We start from the raw sequence: 11741 nt of genomic DNA, 5'->3' as shown, positions 1-11741 counted from the left end.
ATTTACCTAATGATTAGTGTTGTTGAGCGTTTTTTCATATGCTTGTTGGCTGCATGTAAGTCTTCTTTTGAAAAGTATCTGTTCATATCCTTTACTTTTTAATGGGGTTGTTTTTTCCCTGTGAAGTTGTTTAAATTCTTTATAGATTCTGGATTGATTACAACTTTAAGAGCCCTATTTCCAAATAAGGTCCCATTCACAAGTTCCAGGGGTTAGGACTTCAATGTATCTTTTGAAGGGACACAATTCAACACATAATAATTATTCTGGGTGATTTTGTTAAGAGGTATCTATGAGCCTCCATAAAATAAGCTCATGTGTTTGCTGGGAAGCAGACTTGGTTCATGAAGAATATGTCATGTGATATCTGTTTTAACATATCACACTGACACTGTAAAAGTAACTCCTCCCTATCTTCACTAACCTTCAAAGTCTCATATAAGAATCAAAGAAATATAAACAAAAGAAGTAAAAATCTATACTAGCCTTTGAAATTGGGGAAGGATTTTATGCATTCCGGTAGACACAAGAGTGGATTGAAATAACTGATCAGTTGAGGTGTCAACAAAGGAAAAGCTCATTAGAAGAAAAAATCAAAAGGATCTCACTCTAACTCTGTGGAACACCAAAATACTGATAAGTTCAGAGCAAGGGCTCAAAGCAACAGCAAAGATGTAGGCTATTCATTGTAGAACACATCTCCATTCTCCCAGCATTTCAGGCAAAGAGCACCGTGATGACACAAGAAGCATCGTGGACTGCAATGTTCAACCCAAGCTGTAACCGCATGGCTAGCTGGATAAATAAACCAGAGGATGGTGTGGTTGGTGCACTGAGATCCCCAGCTCCAAGAGCCAGCTCCACCTCTTACCACCATCATCAAGTAGATGTTCAAGGAAGAACACTCACTGGAACATAGATGCACAGAATCCGCAAAGATCTGAGCAAAATATCCCGACCAGGTTCTGGTAATTGTGGAAAAGGTCTCAGGCTCTCAGGTTGTTAACACTGACAACCAGAGGAAGTTGGGTCCAGTTGATGCCACTGTAGCTCAGTTAATATGAACCATCAGGAAAAGGATTCAGCTTCCTTCTGAAAAGGAAATCTTTCTGTTTGTGAACAAGACAGTCCCATAGTCCAGCCTAACTATGGGACAGCTTTTCAGAAGGAAAAATATGAAGATTGATTCTTGTATGTTCTGGCCTACAGCACTTGGAACATTTTGGGCTTCTGAGGGCCATTAGAGGGGTAGGTGCACTGTTCCTGTTTGTGTATCTTGTAAACAGCCAGCCATTTTCAGTTATTATACCAGAACCTATTCACATAGATGAACAAGTGCATTTGTAACTGGATTTATTTCATAATATTTTGAAAGATTTGTTTCTTTAGACAAATTATCATATAGAGTTTCATTTTGAGTATTTTTGTGCACTGTCCTCATGGCTATATTCTTGAGGGAACTTGTTCTTCTGAAAACCATATTTAAGGAAAATATTTCCAGATTGAAGGGAGGTAGGTGTAGTATTAAAGTGAAAGGGAAGGAGATGATACATTTATTCTAGATTATATGTGAATCATTAGATAGCTAAGTATTAAAAGAATCTAATTAAATCCTTAGCAATTAGCTTCCCCAGATTTTACCAACTGCCAATCATGTCCGACTGAGCTAGTCTGTTCTTCTTTCTGAAATTATTAAGGTAAATAATTAACAATAAAACTGTCTTTTATAAAGTCAAAAAAAAAAAGCAGGGGTGATGCCATGGCAGAGTCATATGGAGAATAGATATGTCAGGAAACAAATAGCTAACTTCAGCTGGCACAAACCCTTCATCACACTAGGAGGACCTCCAGGAAGTCATTGTTTCCATGCAAATCCTTCGCAACTCACCAGAGAACTGAGACAACGGGGTTTAATCAATCTTAAATGTTTTCTTATCCCATCACCTGAGCCTAAAATACATCAATAGCAGGATTCAAACATCTCTGACCATATCAGATTCAATTGCTGAACAAAATTTGTTTTCTCTATTCCATCAGGTTAAGTAAAACACTAATCTTTGGATATATAAAGTAACTTTAGTTTCAAATAGGGAAAACAATTCAATGACTTCATGGAAATGCCCCCTGAAGAAATAGAATTACTACAACAAACAGAAGATAATTTTATAGAACATCTCATTTTTACCCAAGGTTAGAAAATATACCACACGATTTATTTAAAAAAATCTAGGATAAAATATACATTTTATTAAATTTAAGTATAATCATTGGGAGATAAAAATGGGTATAGTATTCCTAAAAGCATTAAAAGTGTAAAATAACTAGATAAATTGATAGTTTTTTTAAACAAAATAAAAATTGAGAAATATAACAGACATCGGGAAGCAACATAACTCAAAATTCAAATTGCAGTAATGTAAAGAATATCACAGATCTCAGTTTGGTGCCCGTGACTGTACAGATAATTTTCGAAAGCATAGTGTTTGTTTTCCTGTTTGTTTTAAACCAAGAGTGTAGATATGTTTTGTTTGTTGCAGTGTTGGTTTCATTGCTTGCTTGTTTTAGTTGAATTTGTCACTTTTAGGCGGAACCCACAGAAGAGCTTAGCCAGGCCCCACCACTCCCTATTGTCTTATAACCACCTGATTTACACTTTTACTCCAGTTAACAAGACCCTGTAGGCAAACACTGCTAGGACATATATATAGGAAAACTACCTCTATTAACATTGCAAAGAAATACATGGTACCTTGAAGTAAGTTAGACAAAAAATGCACAGGGTCAGTATGAAGAAGCAACAAAGTTTGCCCTAGATGTAAAAACAAACAACCCCTCCAGAAAAAACAAAAACAAAAAAACACACACTTGAGCCATAGGAAAATATACAACTTTCATAATGGGAAGACGATATTTTTTCACATATTAAACTACAAATGAAACTTCTACAATCAATATGTCAACTGAATTTTTTGAACGTGTCTAAGTATTTCTAAAGTTTATCATAAATAAAGATTTCATTTCTAAGTATATGGAAAATGGTACTATCTTGAGCAACATGCTTCAAGAAAGCTAAGATAATACATAAAATCAGCTGAGTAGAAGTAAAATTTTATTTAAAAAAAATCAATTGCTACTTGTAACAACTCTTAATAAACTACAAATATAATGGAACGTCCTTAACTTGATGACAGGTATTAAAAAAAAAATAAGACTACAGCTTAAAGAATGTTTAATGGGGTTGGGCATGCCTGTAATGTTGGTTCACACCTTAATCCTAGCCCTTTGGGAGGCAGAGGCGGGGAGATCACCTGAGGTCAAGAGTTCGAGACCACCCTGGCCAACATGGTGAAATCTCATCTCTAATAAAAATACAAAAATTAGCCAGGCATGGTGGTGTTTGCCTGTAATTCCAGCTACTTGGGAAGCTGAGGCATGAGAATCTCCAGGAGGTGGAGGCTGCAGTTAGCTGAGATCGCCCCATTGCAATCCAGCCTGGGGGACAGAGCAAGACTCTGTCTCAAAAAAAAAAAAAAAAAGAATGTTTTATGGTACTAAAAAGATCCCCAAATGATGTTTATTTCCTTGTATCCATGCCTTTGAGTAATCCTTAATGGTTGGCTAACCTTATTGACTCATTTCTAATTAATAAAATATGGCAGAAATTATATGACTTCTGAAATTAGGTTGTAAGAAGACTGTGGCTTTTGTCTTGGGCTCTCTCTCTCTCTCAGATTACTCACACTAGGGAAGCAAGCTGCCAAGTTCTGAGCAGCCTTATGAAGGACAAGAAACTGAGGCCCTCAGTCCAACAACCCATGAGGAACAGAAGTCTGCCAACACGCATGTGAGTGAGCTTGAAATTGGATTCTTCAACTTGATCAAATTTTGAGATGTCTGATGGGATGGGATGGTCTGGCTGTCAGCTTGACTGCAACCTCACAGAATTCAAGCTAGAAAGCTATTCCAGACACATTTATTTCTAATAAATGCATTTCTGTCTGTTCATGCATCCATTCTTGTATATTTATATAGGCATTAACAATACTTGAAATGACATTTAACTAATGTTAATGATCCCAATTTCTAGCTCTTGAAAATTGGGATGATGGTTGCCTATTTGTAATTTGTGGAATGATTAAATTATTTTTAACAAGCATATTTACAAAATATCAGTTTTATGTTTACAAACATATCAGAGTAATTTGAAAAAAAACCTGAAAACAAATATGCCACAATGTTAGCAGCTAATTCCAGGTGGAAAGTTATTATTATTATTATTATTGTTTACCTTACTGTATTTTAATAATGTCAAAAATTTGTATGCCTATAATAGTCACTCTATTAAAAGAGGAATTTCTGGAATATTGGATGTCAATGCATGTAATACAATTAAAATAATAAACGTCCAAAAAGTAGAGAGAACAAATAAAGGTCTGAGTTTACATAAGGATTTGGTACTTGATTTAAAGTGACAGTTCTAAATGGTGGGGTTTCAATGAGCTGTTTCATAAATGCTTAGAAAAATAACCATTTGGAAAAAATATCAAATTATCTTACTTTATACCATATAATAAAATGCATTTCAAATAGATTAAAGATTTAAATATAAAGGCAATAAAATAGATCACAAAGCCACTAAACGAAAATTTGAGTATTTTATATAAACTTTGTGAGCAAATCTTGTAAATTACTTTAACAAAGGCATGAAAACTACTTAAATTTAAAACATCTCTGTGTCAAATAACACCATAAATAAAATTAGAAGATAAGCAACAAACTGGTAAATTAGATTTGTAAAATGTGAATGATTTTCCAAATTCATAGTTTTAAAAATGCCTAAGTGATAGAAAATATGACAGAAAAGTTAAAAGGCATGGATGAGAGGTTTATCTGGTATTTGTAAGCATACGGCAAAATGGGCGTTTGTATACTGTTGGTGGGAGGTTAAATTGGTATACTTATTTCAGAAGCAATTAACACTGTCTATCTAAATTTTATATGCAAATACATATCTTTTGCCTCAGCAATCAGAATATATAAAACTATATATATAGAATCATATACATATATGTGTATATATATATATATAAAACACAAGGTGACTTATGTTCAATAAATAAATTGCAGTAATGTGAACTTATATATATATATTTTTAAAACTGCATAGAGAACAAATAAAAATGCAAATAATTATCTTGGAAGAGGTTTTTTAAGGAAAAATTAAAAACAGCTTTTATCCAATGTTTGACAGGCTGTCATATATTGGATAAGCATTCAACTGTGACTTCCCAGATGATAAACAAGAATAAGAATGATCTTAGGAAAATGTAAGCAAAAAATGTCCTGGAAATTGAAAATTTTTGAGTTTGATATTTGAGACCTTTTCAAATTTTGATTGGATATTTGAGACTTGTAATCTGACAAAATGAAGAGGTCCTTCAATGGTTGAGGAAATGTGACACCATATTGACTTACCGTAATTACCCTATTATAACTTATTTTGATAAAATTGATGTTTTGTGACTTCCCTTGAAATACTTGAATTATGAAGCCAGAAGTTAAAAATCATATTCAAATGTGCATTAGAATGAAAGAAACAATAAACTTGATTTTATCTCTGGCTCTATCCTGTCAACTTATATGAAATTGGTACGAGTATCCTCCATTGAATCCATTTTGTAATTTTTAAAATCAGTGTGGGTTTTTTTATGACTTCTAGCTCTTACATCTTTCTATTAAGTACCCTAACTAGCGACTGGGGCTTTATGTTTGACCCTGGAAGGATTTGTGCAACCATAAGAGGGCAGCATTCCATTTACACAATATCTTACACAATTTCCTGTAGATGCTCAGTACAATAAAATCACAGGAGTGTGAGACTGGTACAGCACTTGCTAGTATTAACAACCTAAGGGCTACGTTAGGAAAAGTAATTTGTATATTTTAAGTACAAGTATATAAATTTATTTCAACTATAGTCAAAGGAAAGTCACATTACAATTTCTCTGGCTGTCAGGCTTGCATTTACTTAAAACAAGGAGACTACTCTTTAATCCCATCAGTACTGTGGCATATTAAAACACATATGTCAACCCAACTGAGTGAAGACACTCTAGGACTAGGATGCAGGCTTAGAGTTACTTTTTATGTATTGTGTGTAAACTACAAAGTACATGATTGCAACTAAATGTTCAAAACCTGTGTTATTTCCCACATCAAAACCATATTTCAATAGCTAGAAGTGAAGTGGGAAAATAAAAGAGGATAAATAGTTATTATAGTTAACAAGAATTTATTTGGATACTATCTGGCTGTCAGCACATTTTTAAAGGAGTTAAAGGCTTAGAAACTGTCATTAAGGTATTTCAAACATTTAAAGAAACTGGGTATGTATTTTTGAAACAACAAAAGATAATCGATGAAAGATAGATTCTCCTTAAAATGAGAGGGTGTCCAAATTTTTTGAATCAGTTTCCCAATTCTTAGCTACTTTATTTACCTTATAAGCTCAACACCTGACAAAGACAGAAGGACCCAGAAGCCTGGTCAGCTCAAGGTCACAGTAGGAAATTCGTGGTTTACAGAATTAACACCACCTTCTTTCCTTCTATTCTTAACAGTGGTTCACCATCACCTGGTCATTCTTCCTCTACTTCAGGGTTGAAACGTTCACTTTTCTCTCTCCTTGACATTCAGTTCTTCCTTCCTTATACAATGTTGAAGTATCTTATCACTCTCTTAGGAAATCACCTCTCTCCTCTAATAGAGAGAAGGCAAGATTAATAGTTTGGAAACGAATAATCCAAGCCACTGGAAAACCCAGATACTTTACCAGTTATAGGATCTGTCCATGCCTAAAGGACAATCTGTCTCCCTGTTGGCCTAAAAGAGTGTTGAAATAATTCATTTGACTCATTTCCAATAACTGAATTTCATCACATTCATTAAAATATACAGTGTCTGACAATAATGAAGTGAATGACACAATGAGTTATATGCCTTTTCCCTGAAAAGAATATTTACACAAGAAACTTAGTCTGTAAAAATTGTCCATAAGATAACATAGCAGAATTTATAAGTTGAGGGAATTTAGAAATGCTGTATAGGTTTGCACTTTAACACAAGACCAGAGCAAAGCCATGCCTAAAAACAAACAAAAAAAAGTTATTTGATTACAGATGCTTTTGTAATTACACTCTGACTCCATTTAAATATTTAATATCTATTCTGACGTAGTGTTAGGATGTTAATAAAATGTAAATTGCTTTCATCCTGACCTTCTGTTTTATTGTTTCTCCTCAGCTTTTATTACTGAATCATTATTGCTATGGAAATGTTAACTTCCTGTTTGTATTTCTGAAACCCTGAAGGGCATGGAAGTTGTCCAGTTTAGACTTTACTAAGTAGCTACTGAGAGAAAAATTTCTGCAGCATTTTTATTTTGTTTTGTGCAGTTTATCAAACGAAAATCTGTCCTTTAAAAGTAAACTCCCTGGCCAATGCCACATAAATGTCTCCCTTTTTCCCCCAGCAACAAACCATAAACTTTAAGTTTATTTTGATTACTTTGAAAGACCTGCAATTATTGCATTTAAACTAATTTGACCTCCTTGGAATACCAGATGATAGTAATGGATAAGGTTGGATAACTTTTTTAGATGTGTTTTATTATGGCTGCCACTTCTTCAATAAAACATCATAGTGCAGAGTTGAGTCTTTGGCTTTTCAGATTTGGAATCTTGACTTTAAAAGTTTACGTAAATTTAAGGAGAAATGCCACTTTATTTAATTACCATGGGAGATATTGAGAACAGTGAGAATGAACAACTGTAGTCATCAAACCCCTCATGCCAATACCCCTCCATTTACAGTTGTTCCCAGAACAAGACAATTACAAAACTGAGTTAGTGACACGAAGTTGCTTGATAAGACAGCAGTAAAGGTAACTGAATGTCCTTGAAGGAATTCTTATCTTAATTAAGGGAAAACACACGTCTTCCTTAGGGTAAGAGCACAGTACTTTGGTATACCCTTTTGAATGATTACAGTATAATTATTAGACGAAATCAGCACTCCCCTTTTTCTACTTCTTAAGTGCTTACATTTGTCCTATCATACTTCCCCTGTATTTTAACAAATCGGTTTCCATGTATTGCATGAATAAAATAGGCAGTCTTTGCTCCAGCTTTCCTTTTAGTGGTGAAAAAAACCCCAGACAATTAAATATGGTATATAATATTTTATGCAGTTAAAATAATACTAAAAATAAAAATAGAGAAGAGTAAGGAGGCAGAAAGCAAGGAAGGAATTGCTGTTTCAGATAGCATAGTCTAGAAAGGCCTTTTAGAAAGGTGACATTGGAGCAAAAGCCTGGATTAAATGAAAGGCCGACCATAAATGTACATGGGGCAAGAGGGCTCCACGCAGAGTGAATTACATTGCAAAGGTCCTGAAATGGGACAGGGCCAGGTGGGTTTGAGGAATAAGAAGAAAAACCAAACACCGCATGTTCTCACTCATAGGTGGGAATTGAACAATGAGAACACATGGACACAGGAAGGGGAACATCACATTCCAGGGACTGTTGTGGCGGGGGGGAGGGATAGCATTAGGAGATACACCTAATGCTAAATGACGAGTTAATGGGTGCAGCACACCAACATGGCACATGGATACATATGTAACAAACCTGCACATTGTGCACATGTACCCTAAACTTAAAGTACAATAATAAAAAAAAAAAGAAGAAGAAAGTCAGTACTTCCAGACCAAAGTGTGTATTGGAAGAGTAATATAAGTTGAGATGGGGATGGTGCCAGGATATTGTGAAAAATTTGGAGTCTATTGTGAGTTAAATATGTAATAGCTGGAAGGTTTGGAATACATGTAGGGCATGACCTGACTCATGCTTTAAAGGATTTCTCCAACTGCTACATGAACAAAAAAGAGTAAGAGAATGTAGTAGGCAACTTCTCAATGATTCCTGCCTCTTGCTACTCATGCTCTTGTTTAATGCCTTCCACTTAGTGTGAGCAAGATCTATGATCTGCTTACAACCAATAAAATGTGGTAAATGTAATGGGATGTCGCTTCTGTGATTAGGTTGCATGAGACTGTAACTTCTGTCTTGCTAGTAGATTCTCTTGTCTTTTTGGCTTGTGTACTTTGATGAAGCAAGAAAGCCACAGTGGAGAAATGTACATGGTAAAGAAGTGAGGGTAGCCTCCGACCAACAGCCAAAAAGGAACTGAGACCCTTTCGGGCCCACAGCCTTTGAGGAAGTGAATCTTGTGAGCTTAGAAGTGAATCTTTCCCCAGTCATGCCTTCAGATAAAACCTTAGCCCCAGGTCACACTTTGATTGCAGTCTTATAGGAGACCCTGAGAGAAGCTGTGCCAAGACTCCTGACTCATAGAAGTTACAAGGTAATAAATGTATGATGTTTTAAGCTGCTAATATTGTGGTGAACTATTATGCATTAATATATAACTAAAATGGGATAAAGGCAGAAGCTGAGAGAACAGTTAGGAAGCTCAAGCCATGATTCTGGTGAGAAGTTTCAGTTACCTGGTGATATGGTTGGCTGTGTCCTCACCCGAATCTCATCTTGAATTGAAGTTCCCATAATCCCCACATGTCATGGGAGGGACCAAATGGGAGGTAATTGAATCGTGGGGGTGGTTACCCCCATGCTGCTGTTGTGATAGTGAGTTCTCACCAGATCTGATGGTTTTAAAAGAGGCTTTTCTCTCTTTTGCTCAGCACTTCTTGCTGCTGTCATGTGAAGAAAAACATGTTAGCTTCCCTTTCTGCCATAATTGTAAGTTTCTTGAGGCCTCTCTAGCCATGCTGAACTGTGAGTCAATTAAGCCTCTTTGCTTTATAAATTACTCAGTCTCAGGTATGTCTTTATCAGCAGCGTGAGAATGAACTAATACACCTGGAGTAGGGGTACAGTAATGATTATGCTAGAAGGTAGATGGATTTTAAAGGCAGAGCTCATAGTTTTGCGGATGTATTGAATGTGAACTATGGGAGAAAGTAAGAAGTCAAGGGTGGTGCTGAGCTTCTTAGCCAGAGCAACTCAGGTTACTGGGGAAGACTAGGAGATAATTTTGTCAGTTTGTTTTACTTTTTAGGGGGAGGTGAGGATACAGGTTGGAAATTGGAGTTCTACCTTGGATTGACAAGTTTGAGACTCCTATCAGGCATTCCCAAGTAGTCATTACATTTAGAGTTCAGGTGGGAAGGCCAGGTTGGATATACAAATTTGGAAACCACATGACTTACTCTCACATTCTCCCTGGGAGATGGTAAGAGCAGGTACCCACAGCCCTAGAAGGCAAAGGAGCAAGAAGAACATGGAAGTAGCTCTGGGAGCCAAGAATGGAGTAAAACCAGAAGTCGTTACAGGTAAGCCCTTAAATTCCATTACTCAGGGTCTCTGCTTCCTTCTAGAAACCTAGGCTGGTGGAAATGAAGTTACACGAATAAATGAATTGCAGGATCAGAAATTTGGTTATAAGCCCAGCATAACTTTTTTTACTCAAGGCACATATGACCATCAAGAGAAAAATTAAAAGTTTCAAATCACACTAGGTGCTAGTTTTTAAGAAAAAGTTTAGGAAGAAGCCACATAGATGTTAGCAGCAAACAGATTCATTCAGTTTGACTCAAACTAATAAGGGGATGAGCTTGGAGTAGGAGTGGGAAGCAGTAAAGTATGAATTAATCTTAAAATGATAGAGGTCAGAAGTCTGGTTGCAGGTGGGAGTGTGGCACAGAGCTGTCAAAAGCTCCTGATACAACGCTGCTGATTCTACTGAAGTAAAAACAGTTTAAGCAAACTGGGATCAAATAGTTAGCAGGTGGTAAAACTGAAAGTTTTAGCCAAGTGATCTGACACCACTACACTACTCTCACTATATTATCTTCTGCTACCTCTGAAATCCAACTAGACTCCTTTATGAGGTTGTGTATTAAATATTCCTCACAATGTCCACATAACCAGACTTCAACATTTTTTTATGTATAAAGAAAACCAAATTAAAATGACTGCATAGCATACCCTTGAAAGAGAAAACAGTCATAAAAGGACACTGTGCAATTTGATTTGGAGACAAGGAAAGAAACGGATATAAACAGCCATTACCTACCTAGGGTAGGTCTTCCTAGAACTATTTGGAGCTACCTATTTTATCACTCATTTTCCCATTAAAAAATTAGGCTAAATTGAGGAAGATTTAATAAGCTATTGTTTTCAATGGTGTGTGGTACCCCGAGTGTGTTACCACTCCTAATTCCCCCTGCTACCTTCCAAAAACTGAGATGATATGGTTACTTAAAGCAACTTATGACTTTCAGCATAGAAACTCAATCATCCAGAGGTGACCTTGCAAGGAAGAGTTAGTCTATGCCAACTAGCATGCCAAGGATGGGGTTGGGTTTGGGAGTGAAGGATGGAAAGATAGCAAGCACAGTTTTTTTTTCTTCTCCTTTTGGTTGCTTGTCTGAAACCCTACCAAGATTAAAATATGGTTTCCCGCTCCTACATAATGAGGAGGCCACACTCAAATTAACACTAACCCAACTCCCCCTTCCTTGGTGAAGATCCAGTATACCTAGGGTTGACCTTAAGTCGTGTGTTTTTACTGACAGTGAAAATAGGAAGACTAGTAGACAGAGATAGTCCTAACCTGGCTTGATCTTTGGCCATTACAAAGACAGGCTCCTTGTAAATT

At 36.0% G+C, this 11741-nt stretch overlaps 1 pseudogene; it reads left to right on the top strand.

Annotated features, from left to right (window-relative positions):
• Nucleotides 1-736: 736 nt before the first annotated feature.
• LOC116813852 (gamma-aminobutyric acid receptor-associated protein-like 2) lies at nt 737-1234 on the top strand (annotated as a pseudogene).
• Nucleotides 1235-11741: the final 10507 nt, after the last annotated feature.

The sequence above is a fragment of the Hylobates moloch genome, unplaced genomic scaffold (genome assembly GCF_009828535.3).
Source record: "Hylobates moloch isolate HMO894 unplaced genomic scaffold, HMol_V3 SCAFFOLD_9, whole genome shotgun sequence".
NCBI classification, from domain to species: domain Eukaryota; kingdom Metazoa; phylum Chordata; class Mammalia; order Primates; family Hylobatidae; genus Hylobates; species Hylobates moloch.
The sequence above is the reverse complement of the archived record's forward strand: the minus strand, read 5'-3'. Positions and strand labels throughout refer to the sequence as shown.